At 31.7% G+C, this 27,955-nt stretch overlaps 1 protein-coding gene across 2 annotated transcripts in view; it reads right to left on the minus strand.

The window, feature by feature from the left end:
• The window catches only part of LOC130899640 (ecdysone-induced protein 74EF), a 293,099-nt gene that overhangs the window by 93,161 nt on the left and 171,983 nt on the right, over positions 1-27,955 (minus strand). The gene's annotated exons all lie outside the window — the stretch shown is intronic.

Here is a 27,955-nt window from a genome sequence, read left to right on the forward strand (position 1 = left end):
TGGCTCCGTCCGACTATCATCTCTTTCCTCAATTGAAAAAAAAGTTTAAAAGGTCGTAAATTTTCTTCCAACGAGGGGGTAATAAAAGCTGTGGAGGTTTGGTTTGCAGAGCAACAAGAAACATTTTTTTTGAAAGGTCTAGAAACGTTGCAGGTTCGCTGTAATAAATGTATCCAATGTTGAGTAATAAAATATTTTGACATTGAAATTTTATTTGGTTCTATAGTAGGCTGGTATGTCACCGAAAAATTGTAAATATCGTTAGATTATAATCTATCTCGCGAGATTGTGAACTGTCGAAAGATTCTGAATCGTAACATATTGCTTACAATTGAATGCATTATTTTTCGGTAGATTGTAATCTATCGAAGTAAAACTATCAAATCACAAACTTACAATTGTCATCTGTCCGATGACTGTCCCTGATTGGTCGGCATTACAGTAGAGTCCATAGAGTTAGGAATGAAACTGGTGTCAAATAAAATAAATGCACTTCGAGATTGTGACATCAAGTATTCATTTATTATTTAGTATACTAATAATTCTTCTGACATCATATGGTATCAAAATAAAAGAATTGGAAAAAATATTTTTTCCTCAAAGACAAATTAAAATTAATGTTTTACACAAATTGAGGAATATTGAAACCGCAAATATTGGTACCACATATTTATCTTTCAACTTAACCTAACCTAACAATTTTATATAACTAATTCTAAAACTATGAGATAAGAATGTTCAAGCATTTATTGTTATATGGTGTCGAACCTCTTTTTGCCTTTTAGACTCCATAAATAAAAACAAAAAACAATTTTCTTGACCTCATAAAACAAAAATGAGAAGTATAAATGGTAACTCCAAATCGGACAATACCAGCATCCACATTTTTATTGAGCAGTCTAACGAATTGTTTAGTTAACTTATTTGATTGATTTTCGGAGACAAACTATAATACCTGCAATGTCCAGTGTCGTATTCAAAGTATTTCAAGTTTGTTAAAGAATATTTTCATACACGAACAATAATGAAATAACTATGGGTTGATTTTCACCATCTCTTAATAAGTATATCAAATTAAATATGTTTTGCACATATATTTACAAGGAAAATTTTATTTTACGTAAGAAAATGGTATTTTCCATATTTATCTATGTACAATTATAAACGACGTTGACCCAAGAAAGGTCATTGCCGATGGTTATAGATAAATTTTCTAAAATGAGACTTATTTTAAACCATCGAAATATAGTTTCAGTGAAAAGATTTGATACATTCCTTTTATATATGGGTGATTCCATTATAACTGTGATATTCAATGTCCTGTATTGTTTTTTTGTACTAGTCATTAATTAATAATCAATTAATAAAAATTTTGTGTTAATTGAATAATTCTTAAGATATTTAAACATTATTTTTATACAATATAACTTGCCACTTAAAGAAAACTTATACTACATCACTTGAATGTCAGTACCGTGTCATGTCCATTCCTAGAATTTACCGATAAATTATTAATTTTTTTTGTCGTAACAAATGATTTAAACTAATTACCTTATAAATTCTAATGTTTATGATCAAACTGAGGAAAATTGATGCACTTGTTGTTTAATATCTTAAGTTACCATGTCAGTACCGTGGATAAATGAGTCAGTACCGTGGAACTCAAAATCCGACATTTGTGTCTTGCTCGTGATACTTTGAAGTTGTAGTAAATTCCTCTTAGAGTTTTATTTTTACAGTAAAATAGATGAATAATATGCATAAAAAAGTTAGAAAAGTTAAATTTTAAAATCTTGAAATTTTGAATACAAAAAATAACAGTTAGAACGGAATCACCCATATATCTGGATAGGTGAAACAACACTTGTAAGAAATTAAAAATTGTTGATTCCAATTTCTATTTTTTGAGGTTTTCAAAAATCAAGTAGACATGCCGCAGAAAACTTTTTTGTTTTTCAATATTTTACTATCATTCGGAAAATGTTCTTGATAAACTATTAATTCTACCATTCCCCATACAACAAAATGAGCCAATCAGTAATTGTTTGTGAGTCTATAAGAGAAAGTTCGTCAAGAAATTTGAGCATAATTTGTAAATAAATATGCTGATTCAATGTTTCTTCAATAAAGAAAAATCCATGATTGCTTCTTGCTTTAATTACGTATTTCGCTCCAATATCGACAGTTTTGGGAAGAAGAAACACCATTTGTGGCCAAAGTACTTTCGGCAGTAAACGCAGTAGCTCATCTAATCTAATCTACTGTGTGATAATCAAAAATATTTTGTACCTTAGGTCTAGTGCTACTAGTTTTTCTCAGGAACTTTGAAATAGATTATCTCTGAATCCCTCACGTAAGCTCGATGCACAAAATCTTTTTATCGAATATCTACATTATTCCAAACAATTTATTCGTATAATATGAGATGTTTGCGTTTAATGATTTTATGTACTTATTATTTTAATGCTAACAAAGACTATGCAAATTGTAAATTATTATTCAGAATACTTGAGTCAGTGTCTGTCTGGGTGGAAGTTTGGACAATGATCAATAAAATATAGAATTACATTAAACTTTAGATGATAAGAAAAAAATTATATAGTCGCCAACTTCATGTATTCATTCCCCTTTGTTCATTTACATTTTCCATTAACTAAACTCGTTTTATAATAACAAAGAGTACTGCCCATTTTATTTTCCAAATAAGTCAAATAATTCAAGAAGGTCATTGACATCACGATATTAATAATATTTTATAATGTTATGGAGAATCATGGAATACAACCTTTTGTTTCAGTACCTTTCTTCTTAAGATCGTGGTTTATACTGAAGTAGTACCTTGACACTTTAAACATAACTAAACTATTATCAAAAAACTGGGTTGAGCACATTTCTACAAGATCTGGAATAATTGTTACACGAGAATAGATGGAGTATTTAATGTGGGTCTATATCCAGCAGTGGTCACTTCAGTTTGGTAGATTATTGAAAGTCGTTTAGATAATTCGATAGTCCAATTAATCATACATTTTCATACTTTCAAAGGTGAGTTTATGATATAAAACGAAACTTCTCACAGGCCACGACATACGACATTGATACCTCTAGTATATTTTAGACCTTTTTGTTTTTTATACTACCATTGTCTCCCTTTAACACCATAGTTTACTCTTCGTTCTTCACTATAGCTATTTGAAGTTATTACTGACATGATTTGGAAACCATCAGTTTCATCCAGCTTCATCAAGTAGTGTCAGATGAGTTTTCTATCTCTCAATATTATGTATTCAACTGGCTAGCTTTGTAAAAGTTATCTCATCTCATTTTCAAATTTCTTTATGTCGTGAGATTGTACAAAAAAGCCATATAATAAAAAGAAATACTCTAAATCTAGAGATCGGGCAGACTTGTTTCTAATATTCGGTAGTGAATCTATTTTGTTTCAAAGAAATAGCGTGTAGCCAGTACGAGGATGGTCCCAGACCTACCAAGTATGACCTAGAGATGGCAGCATAAGTTAGAAGACGCCACGTTGTTTAATATTTGTTTGACAGCTATCAATAGTGAATGTTTTTAATGAATTTGTACACTTGGAAAAAGTTGGTCATCGTTATGTGATATAAAACTTTTATTTGAAACGCCGTAGCTCAACCAATATACTGCACCATTATCAACAGTAAAATATCGAGTAGCAGAGTTTAAATGAGTTTAAATGAGACAAAGCGATACTTGATGATTATCGATTGAAAGTGTGCGAGCTAGCAGACATAGTAGGCATTTCAAAAAATGCTATACATCGCATATTAATTGAAAATTTGGACATAAGAAAATTATGCGCAAGATGTGTGCCGCGTTTTCGCACAATAGAACAAAAACAGCGTCGTGAAGATGTTTCCATCCAGTGTTTAGCAATGTTTCATAGAAATAAAGCCGAATTTTTCCGACGTTTCGTAACAATGGATGAAACGTTGGCCCATCACTTCAACAATCAAAACAATGGATTGAAAACGGAGAACCGACTCCAAAGAAGGTTTTTTCCATCTACAGGCAAGGTCATGGCCCCAGTTTTTTGGGATGCGCGTGTGATAATTTTCATTGTTCACATTGAAAAAGGGAAAACTATCAACGGCGAATATTATGCGAACTTATTTGCAACGTTTGAGCGAAGAAATCAAACAAAAACAGTGCAACAGCTCACACATTATTGCAATGGTTAAAATTAACGAATTAAAGGTTGATTTATTACCTCATGCAGCCTATTCGCTAGGTTTATTACCCTCGGGTTAATTTCTATTCTCAGATTTGAGAAAATGGCTCAGTGGTCAAATATTTTCCCAGAATGAAGAGGTGATGTTGGCAGTTAATGGCTATTTTGAGTTTGATCATTCATATTATAAAAAGTGAATCGAGCTTATTGAACATCATTTGGAAAAGTGTATGGTGCTAAAATGAGATTACGTTGAATATATTTTTTCGTAAAATTTTTGTGATTCTTTTGTTGGGCCAATTACTTCTGGGACCATCCTCGTAAGTATAAACCAGCAAGTGGCCAATTGTCCCACCTGGAGTAACCATTACAATCTAATAATTAGATCATTTCTGAAAAAGTACGTAAGTTTAATTTCATTTATATATATTCTGGCATAGTGCATCAATCAAATTTAATTAAAAACATTCCGCATTATTTATTAGGCTGCTTAGTACGTCGGTGATTATAGATTAAAGACGTTTAACTAGTTCAAGTTTATTTTAAAAAAAATCAGTTTCCCGGAAAATGCTAATTTATACTTCTAATAAAATGCGAACATCCTGTAAGACAAGCAAAAGTACATCTCGAGACTGTCCTTATTAACGATTATAAACGATATTACCCGTATTACAGAAAATTAGTGGTTCAACAAAATATGAATATTCCGCCTTGAGGCTTAGTATTAAGATTAACATACAAGGTGTAACAACTAATATAATGTTGCAATTCTTAAGGTATATGCACTTTATTAGACCGAGTTCGTCATTAATGGTCTTCATATTCTGAATACAGTGTCCCTTTCGCGTTTTGATAAGTTATCGTCATAAGAGACTGAGGGTAAACTTTGTTACCTTCCGAAAATTACCCTCAGTTTATGGAGAAAATAAGTTGATTATCGAAATAGAAATCTCTGTTTTTCAAAAGTAACTTACTGCAATCATTCTCTTGTTGGCGTTTTATATGAAAGAAACCCCTCTCATTTTGGAAGTTTTTCAGAAATAACTAGATAGAAGATTCCGAATTCCTACAGGTCAAAAAAATCACTCTACTGTAAAAAAAATATTTCATTTTTCAACATGATAAAGCTATTTCCTTCGGAACTATCGAGGAAAAGATATAGAACTAACTGGCTGTCTTAATACACAATTTCAAATTGATAGACTCTGCCTCTTAATATCAGAAAAGCACCTGAATTTGACTTAATATTTGCAATTTGGCGTCTGAACTACTCACCCTGTGCTTGGAAAGTAGCTCAAATCATTATGATTCCCAGACCTGAAAAAAAGCCAAAAAATGTGGGTTTCTGCTGGCTGAGAAGTCTACGGCCTATGCTCAACGAAGTTTACGAGGAATGTATGTTAAAAGAGAGAGAAAAAAATAATAGAAGAGAAGAAAATAACACCAGATCGCGAGTTCGAATTCCGTAACAAGCATCGAGCAATAGAGGAAATACATAGACTAGTCAACTAAATATACAAAGACTTAGACGTCAGGAGATATTGCTCAGCTGCTTTTCTCGATATTACCCAAGGTTTCGACAAGGTATGGTACACAGAATTGCAAGTCTAACTAAAGAAGTAACCTGCCGGATCCCCACTCTCTTATGTTAAAATTCTATCTGATAGACACTTCCTATTGCAATATAGTAGACTTACTAACAAGAGGTAGTTGCGTTACTGCTATACAGTCATCCCACATCGACTTTTATCAGCTCCCAGAAATCTTCAAGCAAACCTAAACATGATTCAGAACTGGCTAAAAATATGACGCATACAAATCAATGAAACCAAATTTTAATATGTAACATTGCGCAGGTAAAAATGGTAAGTAATATATTTGCAACTTATTAAAATATTAGAAATTTTTGGAATTATTTTAATGGAATAATGAAATGTTAATTCCACCCATTCCAAACACTACTATTACTACGAGTATATGAATCGCGCAATCTACATAGTACAAATTAAAAACATAATCACCGTAGTGTAATCTCTTCCGTCTTACTGCCCTCTTGTTATATGAGAGCAGTTACAAATAGAAAAGTTGAAGTTTAATTTAACAGAACACTGTCCCGCACATTATTTATAACAAATTACAGACTTCTCTTTTTACCATTATCTGGATTTGTGTTTAATAGTAAAATTATTAAAAAAATTACTATATATTTAGACGATAATACGAATTAAATGATAATTTTATAATATAAACTAATATTTTAAACGTCCTTAACCTGAATGTTAAACAATTTCATTGAAATATGAAACTAGGTAGTTAATTTAATAAATGAGGAAATCGTTTTAAAGATAATTGTTTTTATTTACTATTATTATTTTTCCACGGAATCAGTAGTTTATGTCAAGTAGATTATTTAACAATTACGATATGTTATTGATTTAAATTTTTAAAAGGTTAATGGAAACAGAATTTTGTTGATTTGTTTTTAAAACTGATACGACACGTCTTCAATATTATTTATCTACTCGTGACAAATTTTAAGAAAAATTGTTATTACTGAAGCTTAAATATGCTATACCAGGTTGTCGAATTTGACTCCCCGCAAACTATTGCTAAAATATAATTTCTCGGCTTCGGTATTAGAATAACGTTACTTTCGTATATATTTTCGTATAAGAATGGACACCAATCTTAAATGATTTTTAACTGGACTGGACGATGCATTATTCGGTCATGAGAGAGAATGAATGAAGTTATTTCAATTTTAAGATATTATTTAGAATTAATTATAATGAGATTTTAGACAAAGTAAAGAAATGTCTTGGATAGACCTAACCGTAAAATGAATGAATGGTTTAATATATTGAAATTCTTATATGTCACTATATTAAGATTCCGCTATATATGGACAGTTCTTATGGGAAAAAATGTCTCTACGTTACGGTGGTGACAGTATTCATTTTCTCTCTCATCCGAGACACTTTTTCTACGGTACGCATGGTTGAGAATGCGCAGAAACGAGCCGAAACCTCGGAGGATAGAGAAATCGTTGTTATTCTGTCTTCCTAAGTCGGAAAAACTTCCACATATAGAAAATGTCCATATAGCAGGAAGCTTTTGAATTTAGTTTATATTTCTAAAGTCAACAGTCAAATATGAATCAGTGTTATCAACCGACGGTGTAATTTTCCTAATGTATATTTTTAAGAATTTTTCTATAATTTCTATAATGTGATTACAAAACGAAACAGTATAAACCACTCGTAACAGGTCATTCCAGCAATCGTTCATTCATGATCAACAATCTCTTTCCATATTTGTTTAAAAATTGACTAACTATAAACGCGTCTAAAACAGAATACCTACTTGTTACTTAGAAAAATCGCCAGCTTTGTTTCAACAAATAAATGTAAATGATTAGTCTTAGTAGTACCTAAGACACATTGCAGTCCAAAGAATCTTTTATGTCCACTTTTCTTGCTGTGGCACATGAGATGCTCAGTGTTTACAGCCGATCTATTATCCCAGTCCTTTTAGGAAATTCATAGTGTGAAATGGCTCTAGCTGCAAGAAATCTTCATCTTCTATTCCATACTCTCCCAGATAAAATACTCTGGAGTTCAGTAGTCTCTTAAACTTTGAAAGCATGCGGATGAGGCCCCGTTAGGATTCCTGTTAGTATTCGTAGATTGTTCTTGACAGATTTTTTCTGGTCATAGTTTCCCAGGAGTGTCTTTGCCTGAATACACCCCAGAAACTGATTTGACCTCGATGGGCTTTCTTTCCCAGTTTTTGTTCTATAATTCTGAAGCTAATACTACAAAAGGGCTCAGTTTCTATGGAGAATTTATTTGCCCTGGCAAAAGATTTTCTTGAATAACTCAGTCGCAAACCAAGCAGAAGTTTGTCATGAAAGAGAGTGTGACGGGATTGTAAAATTCTACTCAAATCAAATCTTTAAAATCAAACAATACCAATGGCAGTTACTTTGCCTTCTCGAAAACTCACTTACTCCTTCCTGATTTCTGAAACCCCGTTGTTCAGATACTCGTCAGGGGTAACCCAGCCAAGAGATTCAGGAGAGTCAAAACTATATACGGGAGGCTAAGGTGCTTACTACTCGATACTATTGAAGGATGGATTTGGAATGTAAGGAGCTTCGAATCGATATCGACAAAGAAAGTGAACGGATAAAGATCTTTTTAATATTATAATAAAATGAACAAATTTCTAATAGGATGATATATCCCACATAAATCAATTTTCACACCATTTTAACAGTATATATTGCCGTATTTTGCCAATGACTTCTCGAATGTTGATTACTAGGTTTTTAGTTATCTTTGGTTGATCAACAAGCAGTACAAACCCTAAAGAGAATAATCCATTGGGGTTAAATCACAAAATGTTGGTGACCAAGTAATTGAGTCATAACGTTAAATTATTCTTTCATATTTCATTAAATCAATTATAGCGTAGGATATACGGCTTATGGCTCCGTTCTATTGAAAGTACAATCAGCAGGAGTGATTAATACGACCTTATTGAAGCGCGAAATTTTTTTAATCATATTCCTATATCGTTCACCATCAATAGTAACGATAGAACTATAATGTTTTGTTGATGGAAAGCGTATCGGTTATCCCCATACAAAATGAGTCTAATATAATGGTAATTTGCCTTTAATATCTGTAAAAGTTGAATCCTGAAAGCTTTGAAGCCAATATCCTTTCGTGAAATTATCCATTAATTGGAAGGACACAATCCCAATTGCTGAGAACAGCGACGAGTGGATTGATTTGGATCTTCTTGATGTTTTCTTGTACAGCTTCTTCGTTGCGCTTTGTTCGGTGTCTTAAGGAAAACACATTATCAGTAGGAGTAAACGTGGTCCAAAACCGATCTATTACTATTTGAATTTGCTACTTCTCTTTCTTTGAAGGATAATGTACGATATAAAGTGCACTATAAATTTGACGAACATAATCATTATTTTGAAGAAAAATTTGCAACCGTTGTTCTGGAGTCTATCGATAATGAAATGTCAAACCGAATCACACAAAAAGCAGTGTTGTCGTGAACCTCTAAAAAACCCCCATTTCAACCCATTCACGCAAAACTATTGGTTCATCGGAAATACTCGAGGCACCCGTGGACTTTGTTTCATGATACTCCCTGTATGTAAAATATCGACATATTATTTTTATGCCACCATAGGGGTAACGAAAACACGCCACATATCTGCAAATGTGGTTCTGACGGCAAGTAATAACATTTTTAAAGCTGTCGTGGTGCTTACCGGGGGGCAATGTAAGCACGTGCGCTTGTAAGTTTAAATATATCCTTGAACAGATTTTATCAGCGGTTGAAACATATGTTTATTTTTTGTTTGTTTGTTTTTGTATCATATTTTTGAGAAAAATAAGTACGTCTGACATATCAAAATTATTTCTTGTCCATTTATATATTAAAGTAAAATTTATAGCATTGCTTTTGTAGATAGTTACGAGTACATCCATTTTGAAACTCCGCCTTCAAGCTTCATAATCTGTCCAAATTTGATTCTTCTACGATTTGTTGTTGTTCTTTTTCTATAGTGTTACGGTGTTGGACATTAACCTCACACAACATTATTCCCTAGTCCAGATCTGCCGTATTCTCTTTCATTTGCGTATTTTTAAAAGACTGATTGCGACTTCTTCCTGCCACCTTTTGTGAGGTCTTCCAATTGTCCAACGCTCTTCAAAATATAAGTACTCTAATCGTCATTCTCTGTTCATCCAACCGCCTGTTCATCGCAGTCTCTATACTATGGAACATTCCTAGTATTTTTGATGTAACTCAAGATTGTTTCTGCATTCCCATGATCCATTTCGGGCTATACATTTCCTTCGCATCATCCTTTCGAAAGCATAGGTATATGTAATATACTTTTTTTTTATTTTAAGATCCACGTTTCACAACTGTACTTCATTATAGGTCTTGTTAGGCTCTTATATATTCTGACTTATTTGTCTTATTTGCCCGAATGATTGATTGATAAGCTGAAATCTCTTACTGATTGTAACGTTCTGGAGCCATCTGTTTGTACAGGATTGTGTTAATACTTTTGTTTTTTCTATGTTGACTGCTAGTTCTACCTGCTCAGCTTTATCGTACAGCTCTGAATTATGTATTAACCGCTGGTAGTGATCTCCCCAGTGTATTGATGTCTGCATATACTGCTATTTGTCATCATCCTTCTCAAGATCCCTAGTTTTCTCGGATTGATTAATTAGCTGATTCTTTATATGTGAAAATGATATTTTTTTTTGGTCATCTTGGCGTTCACAAGTAATTACGACTTGTTATTGGGGGCTACAAATACCTTGCTTTCATTTTTAATACGGCACCATATGAAAGGTCTAGCAGCTCTCTACACTTTGAGCTATTAACGAAAACAACTTTTTCCCTATTGCAGAGGACATCATTATTTTATTTTATTCGATATGAATTTATCAAATATACTATATTTTATTGATGGATATTGTCGTTCACATATTTGTAGAGATAATACGGACACAAATTTTTTCTACAATGTTTAATGCCCGAAATCTTTATCTTCGACAAACATATTAAAATGTTTCAGTGATTCCATATGAGTATCATGTGGTAAATTAGCTTCTATAAAACTGGCCCTTCAATAAGAGGTGACGTTATAAGGTTCGTAGACTTAGTTTTCTTAAAGTGGTGATACGTCTTTATGTTTAATACAGAACTCATTTGCATATCCTCAGTGGTTCAAAGGACTCATAACCTTCAATTAACACAGAGGTGCTGAGCTTAAAAGGATCATACAAGTGGTCGAAAAAGTGCACTAACGCCAGAAAGCATAGCAAAAATACAAAATGAAAATAATCCATTAATACGCAAAACCTTTATTTGCAAATGTTTTTAAATTGATGTTGAGGATAATCTCAATAATTAATAAATCATCATCAATAGAGTTAAGCCCAAGGAAATAAGTTACTTCTGATCTTTTAAGGAGTAATTTCTACCAAATAATGCAGGATTTAAATTAGGATAATAACATCAAATAGTTTTGAAATTATTTTTGTTAATAAAAAAATTAATACAAAATTATTAATATACAGTTTGAATTCAAAGCTCTTTTCTACTAATATATTTTTCAAAGTGTTTCTATAAACGTCAACAATTTATATTTTATGGTTGATGCTACCCAAAAACATTCCGGGTGATGTGAAAGATTGTATTTCTTACATAATTGAGATTTTTACATGATACACATACTTTATATTTAGTTTATCTTATAACAATTAAATGATCTAACCGATTCGATATAAATTGGTCGATCAAATCGATTCCTCCCATATGAACTCAGTCAAGTTTAATAAGTTATCTCCTCAATATATCTAAAAACATATTTTTCTTCATATATTTTCATTGTAAAATTGAATTCTTATTGTAGATAGTAAAGATATAGTAAGATAGGAAAAAGTTTTTAGTTGCATCAAAATTTGAACATAATTTTTTTCCCAATTAAATTTTTTGACCATAGTAGAAGAAACGATTCACAAATAAGAAAATAATAGCTCTGTTAAAAAGAAAATAATTTTTCTTTTTCCATATTGAAGTGAATCAATTAACTGGCAAAAAAGAGAGTTAACTAAAACAACCCCCTTTCACTACAAGTCGTATGATATTGTCAACAAAACCACCTGTTCATTCTTTACCTACACAGTTTTAATCAAGATCGTCAATTAACCGATGAGAGTAGGACCTCTGGAGTCTATTTCAAACAATTTACATAAAACCTTTAGTTTACCGATAATACCCTGAGTCCCCCGATGACTTCGTTTTATAATACTTCTTGCAAGTAGTATCGTAAATTAACAGAGGAGAGTAAGTGCTTCAAACATCTCATCAGGCAATGTGAGCAATATTTTAGCCCAAGTTTCGTGTTACAGAAATATTTGTGCCAAATTGTTACTGTATTCGCTACCACAGGAACAAAAACAAACTCCTATATGATTTTCTCAAGTGGATTAGTAATATCTAGATGAGAGTTGACCGTGTTCTTGAATAAAAAAAAACTTCGGTTCCAAATTAACTTGTGGTTTCTAATCTTGAATGTTTTTATTATAATTTTGAGCACGCCACTGTGTTGGTAATGTCATAAACGTGTTCGTATCCAAAAATATGCAAGTAGGAACACAGGAACTTCAATTTTAAACGCGCAATGCAAGTAATTTTTACACAACTCGAAACGCGAATAAAAATTACACGAGTTACAAGGGCTATTAATGGAACATCTATTTTGGTGTACGCGAAACTTACAATTCCAGAACAGTCTTAAATTAACTTTAACTCGCAAATATTTCCGAAGAATCGTGCTGGGAACAAGGCGAATCAGGTTTCGTTCGTTATTAGAGGTTAGGTGTTCCTTGAACTTGTAGAGAAATGGGAGCACTTTGTAAACATTTTCTGTTATTTAGGTTATTTATTACATGTTAATAAATATTATTGATTACAACAAATTATGTTACTGGGATTGTACACCTTGAAAACTTGGATGGAATATAAAGTATTTCAAAATACGAGGGATTTATGGAAAGTTATCGATCTCAACTTGAAATTGACAAGACTTCTCGATATATTGGGAAAACTTCTTCATTTCTTATTTCTTAGACCTCTTGATATGTTTCTAAATGTTTTTTTTATTTTAGGTTTCTTCTGTTACAAAATTAGTTTTTTTTAATAATTTGAAAAAGATAGATAAAAATTGACGTTTCGTCTTTTCTTTAAGTCTTTATCAAAATATGATATTGACACTGACAATGTGCGTATTTATATTGATCAATAGATCACCTTCATCATGAATATCAAAATAAGAATTAAATCAAACTAGAATTTTGTTCTAATAATAAAAATTAATTTTTCCTTAGTTCTTACATCTCAAATATATAATAGTAATCAATTAAATTATTTGTAGTTTTATTAGAATTTACAAATAAATTTTACTTAAATTATTTAGATCTTTTTTATTATTTATAGCTTTTTCGTTCTTATGAATGTGAACAATTTCTAAAAATTCCCTTTTTCGTGTATTAGATTCCGTTTCTAGAATTTTTGAATCTTTATAATTGAATTGTATGTTTTTTTTATACTTCAAGGTTCGTTAATGCAGTTCTATTTTTTTATCGTATTGATGACCTCTTAGTCTATTTTCTAAATTCTGAGATGTTTGCCCTATGTAGACAGCGTCACAATTAGTACAAGGCACTTGATATATAATATTACTTCCTTTGTTTTTTGGCGTTTTTAATTTCAATTTAGTGAAATATTTGGGTAATGTATTATGTCCTTTATAACTTATACTAATATCATATTTATTGAAATAATTTGTTAATTGTTGGAAAAGTCCTTGTACATGTGGTAAGGAAAAATGTTTTATGTTTTGATGTTTCGTTTCTGGTTTGTTTTTTAATTGGGAAAAATATTTGCGTATGCGTTCAGAGATTCTCACTAGAATTTCAGCCATTTTGGATGCTTGGTTTCTGTTCGACCATTGTATAATTGGTCGTTATAAAGATTTTTATGAAATTGGGAAAAAATAAGTATCAAGCTGTTATTAAATGTTTTTTAAGAGGGTTTGCTAACTAAAATTTTATGATGTATCAAAAAATCTTTCAGTGTTGCAAAAAATTCTAAGTAGATGCAGAAGATGAAACATTTTTTAATTTAATTAAGTATTTATGTAAACATTTTGACTGAAAATCATAAAATACGTCATCTTCATATTTGAGTTATTACTAATAAAAATTGATTAATATAATATGAAAAATAATCAAATATGACAATTTTCTAGTTTTTTCATGCCATTTTCTTATTTTATATTAACAATGATTCTTTAACATATTTTTATCCCATAATCCATTATTTCATTCTTCAAAAATTTTTGAATATTGATGGAAACGCTTCCTTTAGTTGTTAGGGAAAATAATCAAATGTGAGTCCACTTTTTTTATTTAGGTTTTTCCAACAATCCAGCCACCTTATAGTCATAATTTTTACCAATTTCCCAAAAACTCTTCGATAACCGATAACTTTTGAATAATTTTCCAGCAGCTTTTTTTAAAATCTGACTTTCAAACTAAGGATTTTTGATAACTTTACGGAACTGAAGGTCAAAAACATTATTTTTTTGTATCTTCCAGCGCCTTATAGTTGATGTTACGTTTGCCCATAATATACTCGTTTCATACTTTACAATTTACTGCGTATCCTATTCCTATAGATGGTTTCTTATTCCTGTTGTGCAATGAATTTCGTAGAATCAATGAGTAAACGCCATTCTGTTTTACTAAAGTTTTACTTTATTGCTCAAAAAGTTCGTGGCTATTAGTGCAATACAATATTCCCTTTCTCTTTTATAAAATTCTGAGTCAACCCAACCAGGATAAGGCAATTTTCATATCTGGGGTTAACAAATTTTATTTTGTAAGCGAAATCCCGAAAAGTTGTGCTTTAGATTTTGATAAATGTAAATCTCTGATGAGATCAATAAACTCAGGGTAATTAATTAAATGTGGAGTATTTGCTTGTAGGGATAAATAGTTCGAAACACTAAAAATAGATTTGAAATCAACATCACCATCATTGGCATCTAATATGGGAGAATTTTGAAATGTAAAATTGGTTCAGTAACAAATGGTACATCGGCATATACAAAACTTGCCTTAATGTAATGTAATATAAAAATTACAGTAATAACATTGGGAAATCAAATGAAAAAGAAAATACGTTATTTCCGTCTGACCATTTTAGTAACACAATTCTACAGCTTTCACAAAACACATGGTACCCACTTTTGATCTTAGTTCGCTATAGGAAAACCAAAATGAAGATATGCACTTTTTAGAGAATCTACGATGCGTCTTCTCTTCTCAGAAAATAGAAACTGTGTACAAAAATTGTACTTTCCACTCGAGATATTGGACGTTGAGTACGAATTGACGAATACTAAACTTACGTTATCATGTAGGATAATTGAAAAAAATGAGTTGCTGGAGAAAAAGAATGTGATGTGCTATAATATGTATGCCAACACTTTTAGGTGTATGTATGGAGGGTAGAGAGAAGAATCACAATCTATGTGTTAAATAAGGGTAGCAACACATTAGCATAGGGTAAATGTTAAAAAAAGCGCCAAATATTATTCGCTCTAGTTGCTTATTTTCTCATAATAATTCTATAAGTTTATTATTTTTTTCTCTGTTTATTTCAATTCATATACAATTGCTACATTCAAACAATACCCTTTGCTTACATCAGGGATATTACGGAAGGTTTTTGGACAGTTATTTATCGTATACGGTTGGACACTTTCTAAACTTTTCTTCTCTCTACTCTCCATAGGTTTATGGTAGGTAGATGGACACATTTATAAAAATTTATTTCAAGATTTAAAAAAAAGGCAAAATGTATAAACTAGTGTTATTTATCGAGAATACCACGCTGGAGAAAAGTCCTTTTAATTTTTTCTATTTATTTCATTAAAAACATCACGTCATTCACAACGAAAATAATATGACTTTTATTGTATTTTTAATTCATATTCTTGTATGTAGAATAGCGTTTTTTGTTATTTAAATTTATCAAACATATTATAATGACGAGGAAAACTACAAGTGGGTTTTTAGGTTAAAAGCTGCAACATACAAAGCGCGTCAGAAACCAAGTAACCAGCCAACCAAGAGATCAGATCACCTGGAATCATGACGAGAGTAAGAGAGACGAACATATAAAAATCGAAAGCTTTTCTTCGTTTTTGTCGCGAATCGCGAGCGCGGTGGCGTGTGGTATGCGGTTCTCGCTTGCAGTTGGCCTTGAATCCGTTCGCTGCACTTGCACTTCCCGCTTGTATTTGTCTTCCCTTTTCTCCTTTCCCCTCCACGACATATCATTCTCTCTCTCGAGCCCAAATCATCTCCCGCTCACCCCTCAGCGTTTCTTAGCCTGCGAAAAATAACTTTTAGTCCAATGCAGATACGGACAGCACTAAGACACAGCGGTGGCATTTATCGAATATCAAATTGCTATTATTTCCTAATTCGTTTAGATAATTCTAATTCTAATAATAATCTTTTATTTGGAACTAGAGCTTTCTAAGATTAATTGATTGGAATTATGTTATTGCTAGTACATAATGTGGATAGATTTATTAAGTTACATGTCTTATTTTAGTACCCATATCTTACTAAATAGGTAATACTCAACTAAATCACTCAAATAATTAAATGTTTATATAATGATCTGATGCTCATTGTAATTTTAATTCATTTCGTGTAAATTCCTGCTCTATATTTTAGTTTTACAATCACAGTCCTCTTTAACCGACTCATAAAGCTTACTAAGTTTAAAATAAGTTTGTACTGAATATTTTCCAATATTAGAAACCTTTTTAATTCGTAAATAGTCTACTGTTGACAAAATCACATCTTGTAGAATATTTACCAATGTAAGTCTACCTACACAGCTCAAAAAAAGGAATCAATCTATTAAATGTAGCTTCTAAAATAATGTTATTCATAATACATAATTCAAATAGGCGCCTGGCGACTAAAACAAAATATATTTCAGAAGAATACCATTGTGACCAGATTGATATTGGAAAGATGCTTGTAAATTTCCAACAAGCATTTGACTCAATCAATAAAAAAATATAATGAAGGTTCTAAAAGATCAAGGTATAGAAACGATATTGGGAAGACTTATCGCAATTACTTTGGAGGAATCAAAAGCAAGTGTACCGAGCAACAAAGTAGAAAGTGAAGAATTGCCAGTAAATAAAGAAAATACTCCAGGTGATTAACTATTTGCAACACTATTTAATCTACACTATAGCAAGTACTAAGAAATAAAAATAAACGAAACTTAAGAAAGAGCAGAGGTCAAATTATAGCATACGAATACGACGTAGTTACAAAAACGTGAAACATAATGTTAGAAACTGACAACAGATAGAGAATAAAAGAAATGGGCTTGAGAATAAAAGATAATAAACTAAAAATTATGTGTTGTGTCAACCGGTACAAAAAGAAATTAATAAAAATAGGAAGAGAAGAAGAATTTGAATAATTGCATAAGTTGAAATAACTAGGAATAACAATTAACAGTGCGAATAAGGAGTAGATAAGAAGGCGGAAATGAATAGGAAAACATGATAATTTGATAATATCGATACTAATGTTCGGCGCAGAAACAATGGCAATGAAAATAATAGAAGAAAACAGTAACGATCAAATAATAAGAATAATATTAGGACCAATTATAATTAATAAAAGTGAAGAGGAACATCAAGTTAAAACAATAAAAATACGAAGAACAATATGTCTAGGAAATCTGTAGAAACCGAACAAAGACACAGTAGCTTCATTGCTTTAATGAGATCCATTAAGTAAAAGAAGGGAATGGTCTAGATCAAAGATGTACAGTAGAATATAGGAATCAAGCGTTGGAAAGAAAAGACCAAGGACAGAACAACATGGAGAAAAACTATAGTGGAATAAAGATATAATAGGGATTGATCCATCCAGCAAAAAGGATATAGAAAACCTTATGGGATTAAACTACACAAGGAGTGTCTAACCATATGTATAATAAAGCTCTACTTTGCTTCGGTGCAATTTATCTTAATTATCTAGATTTCTTTTCTACTTCTATTATTATTTTATGTTACGATAGTGCTAATGAAATTTTTATTTTTACGTCAAGAAGAATTTAGTGAGAATTCAATGGCATTAATTCTACTGGAGTAAAAGTAACATTAGCATTTCGTTAACTGCGATCAGTGTGATAAAGTAGACACACTTCTTATACAGGACGAAGAAGCGTTAAAACAAGAGACGAAGGGCGATGAATTGACAACATTCGTCGTGGGTAATTTAACGTTAAGATGCGCGGAATAACTTAAAAATAATAACAATTTCCACAAAAAATCTTTTTACCAGAAAAATGAGATTATATATGAAACAATCTGGATCTTTAGCTCACAGTTTCTTCTAACTTTACGACTTTGCCCTGTGCTTCCAGGTCTTGTAGTTTATAGCTCTTTCTAAATAAAGATGGGCATTGATACTATGGAGTTAATCGTATTTCGAAGAGTTCAGCCACATTATTATTGTCTAATTTATCACTATGTCAATAATCAGAATTTCTATATGTGATGCATGCATCCAAACCACCCACTTCTCTCAGACTTAAAACTACATCGACACACGTTTTAGTACAAAATTGGAACTAAATACATCTCAATCCACATCTCGCAGAGAGAAATATTCTATCGTAGGACTTGATATGTTTTCCTAAAACAGAATCAAAATGATATGGTTAAACTTTATTATCTTGAGAAGCCTCAATAATTTGGTAACTCATTTTTTTAGTAAATATTATTTCAACTTCCAAATTCTCGGAGGTTCCATTTTCTGTTTTCAAATCTGCAAAAACCAAATCACTGTATGTTATTCTCATAGTCGTCATCAACGATTCCATCATGTAAAAGTTTGATACGCTAGATTAGAAAATATTTCATTCATTATCAGTAGAATCATTTCCGATTCCCACATTTTTGCATTTTTACAAACATCTCCAGAACTTATCAATGCTACTTTCTCTTTGATTTAAATCCTAATTTTATTTTTAGTTTGACTACTCCATTACTTTTACCTTAAATTTCGCCTCAAAATAGAGGTTCCTGCCCGTCCAAATATTTTCTTTTTTAGTCTATCCTAACAGGTTTTCCACTTGTGCTGGCCTTTGAATATCCTGATATAACTTTGAGGACTTTTTGAAAGTTATTAGGCACTATACTTCGAATCCTGATTTACATTCTCCCGGCATTACATAAAGGGCCTTTTCTTATAAATCCTTCATTATTTTTATTTAAATTTTCAGAATTTGTCGCTATTTATTATTAATTTTGTCTGTACAAAGACTGGCTTAAGTACTATGAGGAGGGAGTAAAACAAAGCAAATATTGCTTTCTTTACATTTGTTAATAGGTCCAACGGAAATGTGGCTGTTATGTCCTATTGAAAATGTTCGACCAGGAGGTAAATATAAAGATTAAAAAGAAATTTTGATATTAAATCCTCAATTAATTGGAATAAAATCATCTCAAGTGATTTCTAATATATGTTGTGATGGTAGGTCCATCCTCTGTCCAGGCCATCCAAAAATGATTATAGGGATAGGATTATAGAAAATAGGGATACTACAGTCGCAGATGTAGAAGTAGAAGTATCTAGTAGTAGAGGTATTTTTTCGACTCTTTGATTACTCTCTATACTTTTGATATACCCAGGTTCATCTGTAAAATTGTTGTGGTAGTTCAACATTGCTACAATTTTTAAAAGCCACAGTCTTTATAAATTAAGAAAACCTTTTCAACAGTTTTTGCTTAGGTCAAATCAAGAAATTTTTGATTTAGTTTTCTTCAGATTAGATTACACGAACAAGAGCTTTTACTGTATGTCGACGCTTGTATGTTTTATTTACCAGTTTTTTTAGTAGATGTTTTATGGTTTACTATGTTCCTCACGTAATTTAGCGCATCTTCACTGTAATTTCGGGATAGCTTGCTTCTTACCTTCTTTTTATATCAATACGGCTATCACTATCACAATCCGCCAGATTCTCCAATGATTACCGGCTCTTTCCAAAACTTAAAAAGACTTGCGTGGTAAACCATTGTCTTCGAATAATAAACTGATGGGAACGGTGAATCAGTGGTGTGCAGCAGTTGAACAATCTTTCTTTCACTATTTAATAATGGAAAATATTGTGTTGCCAGGGCAGGAATAAAGGTATCAGTACTTGTATTTGCAACGTTTTTCAATTAAAACTCAAGTCGCAATTTAAAGACGCACAGTTGCCGATAATTTTCTGTAACCAAACACCGGTTGTCAACAGTATCAGAATAGGTACAATGAAACTTCATAGTAAGTTATATATTATTTATTTTATTCTATTTTAAAACAATTATTGATTTAATTATTAAGCGTTGTATTTTCATTTATTTATTAGACTCATTAGAGTTATTATGTCTTACATATTATGATATTTTGTCCGCTTTTTATTTTAAATATAACATTTTTATCATTACCAATAATATTTAATACGAAGACACAGCGAAATATTCGTATACATTCGTTTTGACACAGATTACCACGGAATCCCGATTTTTTTAGGTAACCCTGTTTTACGGTATATCAGAGCCCATTTTAAGGCAATAACACAGCCTGTAAAATTAATTCGAGTCTCACAATACCTTTTCGTCCAACCTTAATAGCCTATACTATACAATTTTTATCTTAAAAACTCAATTAACTTGTGAGAGAATCAATTAAACAATATAATCTTCCTCGTTCTTATCATATATTTCAAATTTTGTCCTTTGACTTAATACTTCTCATTCATCGTATCGATGTATCTGTAGGAGTACCTAATTGTGCTGCATATGTTTATGTTTGAAAATAAATATTTTTTATCAATTTTTCCAATAACGTAACCAATAATCTTAAGTAATTATACTTATATCAAATATTTGTCACAAAAGTGCAAATAGATAATTTTATCTCGAATAATACTTATTGTTTATAAATAATGATGAACAAATTTTTGCGAGATAAGTTTTAAAATGTTTTATCATTCATTTATTTCCGAATAAACGAAATTTCTCTGTAGCGATTAAAGCATACCCCGTTGGTACAGTTGATCCAAAACCTTATTCAATTGCAAGACTAACGGAAGACACCAAAGTCTGTCCTCGTCAAAGAAAACGTGTAGATAAATCTAAAAAATCTAAAAAGCTCCCCGTCCACATCTTCTGTACTTAAAGAAGAAACAAGATCTTTCCCAACTTCATGTACGTTTTACCGTTATTGAATCATGAATTTTTCAATGTTTGTTCGTCGTGGCAGGAATTTGAAAAAGAAATTGGATTTATAGTGAGTTGTACGTCAAATATTTTAGATTGCCGACAAGTTTTTTCGATAAACAAACTGGATTTATTTGCGAATGAATTTATGTAATAACAAAATCGGAATTACACTATGAAATATAATTTACTTTTTTCTTTTACACGATGTCCAAAATTCAGGATACGGTTCTTCTGAAAACCTGCTAAACTCCAATCAATCTCTCAGTTCCAATTACAAACCCAATATCTGAAAGTTCACAAAACTTACTTGTTTTCTGCGATTCATTCCAACGAGTCATCACACACCAGACCCAAGTCACTGATTCTTTGATTAGAATACCCATCGAAAATCATCCTAGTTAGAACTTTGTCGAAAAAATAATGCTGTGACATAAAAAATATTTCTCATACGACCCCTTTCAATGGCCTTGAGGTGGCTAAACGCATAATTTATCCTCGGAAACAAAAAAGTCACACGGTGTCAAATTTGGTGAGTACGGTGGGTGTTCGAGCACTGAAGTTCGCTTACTGGCCTAATACTTTTGGTTAGCAGTCAGATTTTTTGTCACCAACTTCGCACAGATTTTTGTCATGTGTAATTTCTCGTGTAAAATTTTTCTAACCGTTTCTTTATCGGCGTTTACAGCCTCGGCTATCATCCGGATATTTATTCGACGATCTGCTTACACAATTTGGTAGATTTTCGTCACTGTATCCGGAATTTAATTAGTCACAGGGTGACCTGAGCGCTAGTCATCTTCAGTGCTCTCTTGGCCCTCATTAAAGCGCTTACCCCACTCAAAAACACGTGTACGAGATATATAATTATTGCCATAGGCATCTTGCAACAAATGTGTTTTGGGACGTGCATAGACAAGATATCGAGATACCCAACGCACTACTCGTTTTTTACCCTACCCGTCTAGGGCGCCCACTAGGCGCACAGTCTCGTTATTTAATAGCCAGACCTCGTATAATGCGAGTTGATATGGGTCGATAACTTTCGATTGTATACAGAAAGTAAACAATATTTCTTTATTAGAGAAGTGGATCATTTATTGTATTATAGACACCACTGAGTTAAAACAAAATAAAGCTAATAATTATCTTCAGTTGTTAAACTGAGTTTGATTAATAAAGTTGTTTAAAATCATGTCATTTTTGGTATAAAATTTTGGTACAATTGGTCTTTAAGAATGATAGTGCCGATGATGACATCATTCATTATCATGGATGCCAACGTACAATGTAATTATCACTAAATGGTTTTAATATGTGTGAGTATATAGGGACTGAACATAGTACTATCAAAGGAATGTTACCGGCTTTCTACAACTTTCAAAAATATCGTAAAAAGTAAATAGTTCTTCTTCAGTATTAAATCATTTAAATTCATATATCTTGTAGAACATATTAATCGTTTTCTAAAATTATAACGAAATTATTCTAATTTACATGAAAAAAGTGTTCTCAAAAATTTTATACATAGTTGTCTTTCCGTTTTGTTAAACAACAAAATTACACAGTGTTACTGGTATGGGAATTATTTGTTGAGCAAAAGACTGAAAATTAAAGTTGTTGTATTCGTTATTTTTAACAATTATTCTTGTAGATATAAAATTAATTCGTTCCAGATAAGGAATCGTCCTTCCTGTTTGTCTTATAAAAAAAGGGGCAAAGGAAGTACTTGTAGTTTATTTGGCATACACAACATGCGGCAGCAGTAAAGAATGATCCACATGGATTTCATGTCTGTTTTATACAGTTGCTTGAGCTTCATTCATAATTTTCCAATAAGATATTTAGGCAAGGAATAATTAGGTAATGAAAAGATACTTGTTCCTAATATGATCAAAATATTTGTTACTACTATATGTAAAGACGAACAAAACATTTATTGAACAATTAGTAGTAGTAATTTAAGTCTGAGTCGCATATTGCATAATAAACGTGCTTTTAGAAACTTTGGACGAGAGTAGAGTGTGATTTCGTATATTATTACTATTTTTGACATCCTATTTCTTATAGTAGATGTTTGTTATAAAGACAAAATATGAAAGGAGACAAACAACTGGGAGTGACCTCTTTTGAAGAACTTATACCAAGGAAGACACTAATAAAACTAACTTTTGGTGTAGTATTGAAAATATCAGGCGTTTATAGCCTCGGCAATCATCCGGATGCTCATTCCACGATCTGCACGCACAATTTGGTTGATTTTAGTCACTGTTTCCGAAGTTTAAACAGCCACAGGACGACCTGGGCGCTGGTCATCTTCAATGCTCTCTCGTCCCACACCAGAGCGCTTGCATCACTCAAAAACACGCGCACGAGATAGAGAGTTGTTATCGTAGGCCTCTTGCAACAATTTATAGCACTCAGTCGGAGTTTTCTTCAATTTAACGAGAAATTTGAAAACGATACGTGCATAGACAAGATATCTAGATACCCAATGCACTACTCTTTTTTTATCCCAACATCTAGGCGCGCAGTCTCGTTATTTAATAGCCAGACCTCGTGTGTCCCAATACGAATAGACGATGAACAGGTACCATCTGCTAATACAGCGAATTATCTGGAGCTAACACTAAATGTGAGTTACGCCTACAAAAAAACAAGAAGAGCTAAGTATAAGATATCAGAAAATTTATTGGTTGCTGGGAAGATAATCCACTCAAGTTATAAATAGACTACTTGTATATGAATAAATTCTGAAACCGGTATGGACCTACGGGATCCAACTATGGGGATGTGCCAGTGAAAGCAACACCCAAATGATCCAAAGATTTCAACTTAAAGTGCTGAGGAGTATCGTTGATGCACCTTGGTACTTTCGAAATAGCGATCTTCATCGGGACCTGGAAAGAGACACAGTAAGGTAGGTATCCACTAAATTCGCAAAGAATCATGAACAGCGGCTCTTGAATCATGTGAGCATCGAGGCAATCCAACTACTCGACAACACGAACATAGAGAGAAGACAGACGAGGACGAAGCCTTTTGAGTTAGTTATCTAAGGGCTTTGTGTAGAAGCATAGCAAATTTCCGAATTTTACATATTAGTGTAGGCAATAATAATTGTAGTTATAATAATTACATGAGCTGTTACTCTGAGTAAGACCATTAGTTTACAGGCACTTAGGATAGAACAAAATTGTTCATTGATCGTGACAATTGATCACAGTGATAGTAATTAGTACATTGCTACATTTAATACAAACAGAAAAATCTATGTATTAATGAATGATTGTGTCAGTGAAATATGGTTTAACTATTGGATTATATATTTTTTGTTTAGTTCACGAGATTTTATCGTCGAAGTGACCTTTATTCTACACATTCTTTCTCATCTAAGTAATTCTCTTGAACATAAATTACGAACGGGGTATATACTATGTATCACGAAGGACCCATTGATTTATTTGTAATGTATAAGATTTAATATCCAAAGGTAGATGACCTCAATAACGATATAAGCAATAGAAATTGTTAATATTCGTGAAATAAACAGCGATACTTGCAGCCTAATTTTCATATTTAAAAAAAAACTAGGGTTTTTGTAACTTTTTTTTCGAAATACAGATATAAGGCATACAATTTCTTCCAATTTTCCTGTCAGTTTTTCGGACGAGAAAAAATAAAAGGGATATCAGAATAAAAGACTCAAATTTTTAGCGCTTTAAGCTGTGCTATAGAATTTATTAAAAAATTCAGGATAATGATTATGGATCGATATATATTCGATTTGATTTATGTAAGGATAAGTTATCAGTCGTGTAAATTGTTTTCGTAGATGAGTTTAATGTGACGCTATTAAAATTTGAGGATCTAATATAATAAATTTTTTATTTAAAAGAATATTTATTTTGTAAACGACTGTATATTAACAGTGTCAGCTCATTTACCTGAGTAAGTTCCGCAAACCTCTAAAGTAAATTTAATTAAAATGTGAAAATTGCATGCATCAAATAGTTATCGAGATGGAACAAAACATCCGAGAAAATGAATACAGCGGCCATGGAGTTAGCAGTGCATGTAAAATAAAAGCAGGTAGTGATTATACACCAAAAAATTTACTTCACTAGTTTTCGACCGTCTATTTCAATTCAAACCCGCGAATAAAAATGTTTATTTTAAGATAATAGGGAGTTATCAGAATATTATCGATTTTATTAAAACCGACTTACTTTTACTTTAAACCCTGTCAAAAATGTAGAAACATATTGTCCCAGAGAATTTCTAAAATAAAAATTAAACAAAAAATAATGTTTTTATATGAGTTGTGCTTGGATTTGCCAAGTAAGCTATTTATAATCTTATTTTACTTATTTAGTTTGAAGCAATGGTTTATTTTCAAAAATGTCCCAATAGCGTTAATTATTGGGATATTATGTCCCATCAGTACTACCTATATATTAAAATTTCCGTTTTGGAATTGATAAACCTTTGTAAAACAAAGAGCTCCAAGATATTGTGGATAGCATTGATTTTGATGATTGATTTAATAGATAAAAACTATATACAACCATCTAGTGACGATGATTGTTCAAGTGAAGTTGATGATATTGCAATGACACAAATTTTGGATGATGCGTTTACTTCTGAAGATGAATAATTCAACTGCGAAAAGGAAAACTAAGTTCCGAATAGTAATAAGGAGTTGCGTTTCACTGAACTAGAAAAACTGAATATTTTATACCGAAACATGATATTCCATAAGAAAAACAAACAATTGTACTGTGTAACATAACAAACTTTAGAAGTAGATGCTGGGTTCAAACTATTTCCTAAAAGCTTATTTGTATGAATTACCAACGATTAGAAATTGTAGAAAAAACATCTAAAAAAATATTTAAATAATGATCGAGCTCGGTTGTGCTTTATTTAGTGATTGATGTAAGTTACTTCTATCAAAACTGTACTTCAATAATCTCGAAAAACGAAAAGACGCTTTATTATCAGCCAGAAGTAATAGTATATATCAATCAATTGATGAAACAATGACAAAATTCAAAGGAAGATCATCAATGAAACAATATGTTCCTCGAAACCCAATCAAACGTGGTATAAAACTATGGATAAGATGTGATTTTACAACTGGGTATATTTATTTTCTCCGGAAAGGAAGGCACACTTGCTGAAAGAGTTGTGACGAAATTAACCAGATCAATTCGAGATACGAACATAGTTTTATATTTTGACCGATTTTTCCCTTCAATCCATCTTTTACATACACTATTATATGCTGCTGTTGGAATGTGCATAAAGACTAGAAATAATGTTTTAAAATTTAACAAATCCCCGAGCAAGAAGAAAATAATGAAAAAAGGTCGTCAGGACGCTCCTCAAATAGAACCAAATTCATGTATAATGTTGTGGATCATCTGCCTATTCTGGGAAGGAAAACGATGTGTAGGACGTGTTGGTTCCAAAGAAGAAAAGAGGACAAAGATCACTTGCCAAATGTGTAAAGTAGCGCACTACAATGATAGTTTTGCTAAGTATAATTCTTGATTACCTCTCAATAAAAACGAAATGTTGAATTACAATGATGTTTTTCTTTTATTTTTTTTTATTTTATATGCTCCACTATTTCACTATCATAAAATACTGTTGGGACACGTACGACCCATTCACCAATACTATTGGGACAATATGTCCCAATTATTAGTTTGCTAGATTCAATAGATAATATTATCAGTTATTTAAATATTTGTTTTTCCCTTCAAACTAAATTAGCAAAAAATATTTTGTGATATAAATATTACATGAATTATTAAAAATAAAAAAATCTTATTGAAAGAATTTATTAAGTCGAATTTAAAAATATTGGAGTTATCAGAGAATTGTCGCATTAGATACATGGCCGCTAGTTTTAACCAACAATTTTGTCTTTTTTTTAAAGTTGTTGTAGTTATGAGTGTCCTCATAGCAAAACGAAATCTTTTGGTTTTGAACAATATTCTTTAATATTCAATTCTGGAAACACATGAATTACATGGACAACTAGCGAAAGATTAAAAAAGAAAGGACCATAAAGCCGATTTTAATGAAGCCAATGCCTTCCTTTATTAAAAGACGACACTTAATTCGTTAATGGCACCTTATTCGCGTGTGCGTGTTTATTTGGCAGATATGTCATAAATAAAGTGGATTTTGTTAAAATCGCCGTTCCGATAATTTTCTAATTATACCAAGCGTAAGTATTTGTATTTGTTAGTCGCATGCAATAACTCCTGGAACGTTTTAAATCGATTTTGCTCAATCAATATCAGTCAAACAATGGTGTTTGAAGATTTATTGTGTGTGGTTGTTATACCGTAGACAAAAAGAAAGGCGAAGAAGACAGAGAAGGTGGCGAGTACATCCCCTAATATATTACTAACCTAACCATGGGTTTATTTGAAACGTTGTATCGAAAACTGAGAGAGTACCCATCAAAATTTTTTAACTACTTTGATGAACTATTATTTTTAATCCTGCCACTTCTCCAATGCTCTAATTTCATAATCTGCACTCTCTATATCCCAAATGCATTTTTTTCGTTTTTCAATTTTAACTATAACTCAACTTCGGCTTCCATTTTGAAAGAGAATTGATAGAAATTTTTTTGTAAAATAGACAGTCAAGAAAAATGAACGCTTATATATGATCATGCGTACTAGCTAGACGCGCCCGGATAACGCGGTGGTTGTACTGAAAACTACGAGCGCCGATGCGCCCTGTAATATGTGAACTGTCCTATTTGATCCCTTAACGGGACGAAATTG

Source organism: Diorhabda carinulata, chromosome 11 (assembly GCF_026250575.1).
Source record: "Diorhabda carinulata isolate Delta chromosome 11, icDioCari1.1, whole genome shotgun sequence".
NCBI lineage: Eukaryota > Metazoa > Arthropoda > Insecta > Coleoptera > Chrysomelidae > Diorhabda > Diorhabda carinulata.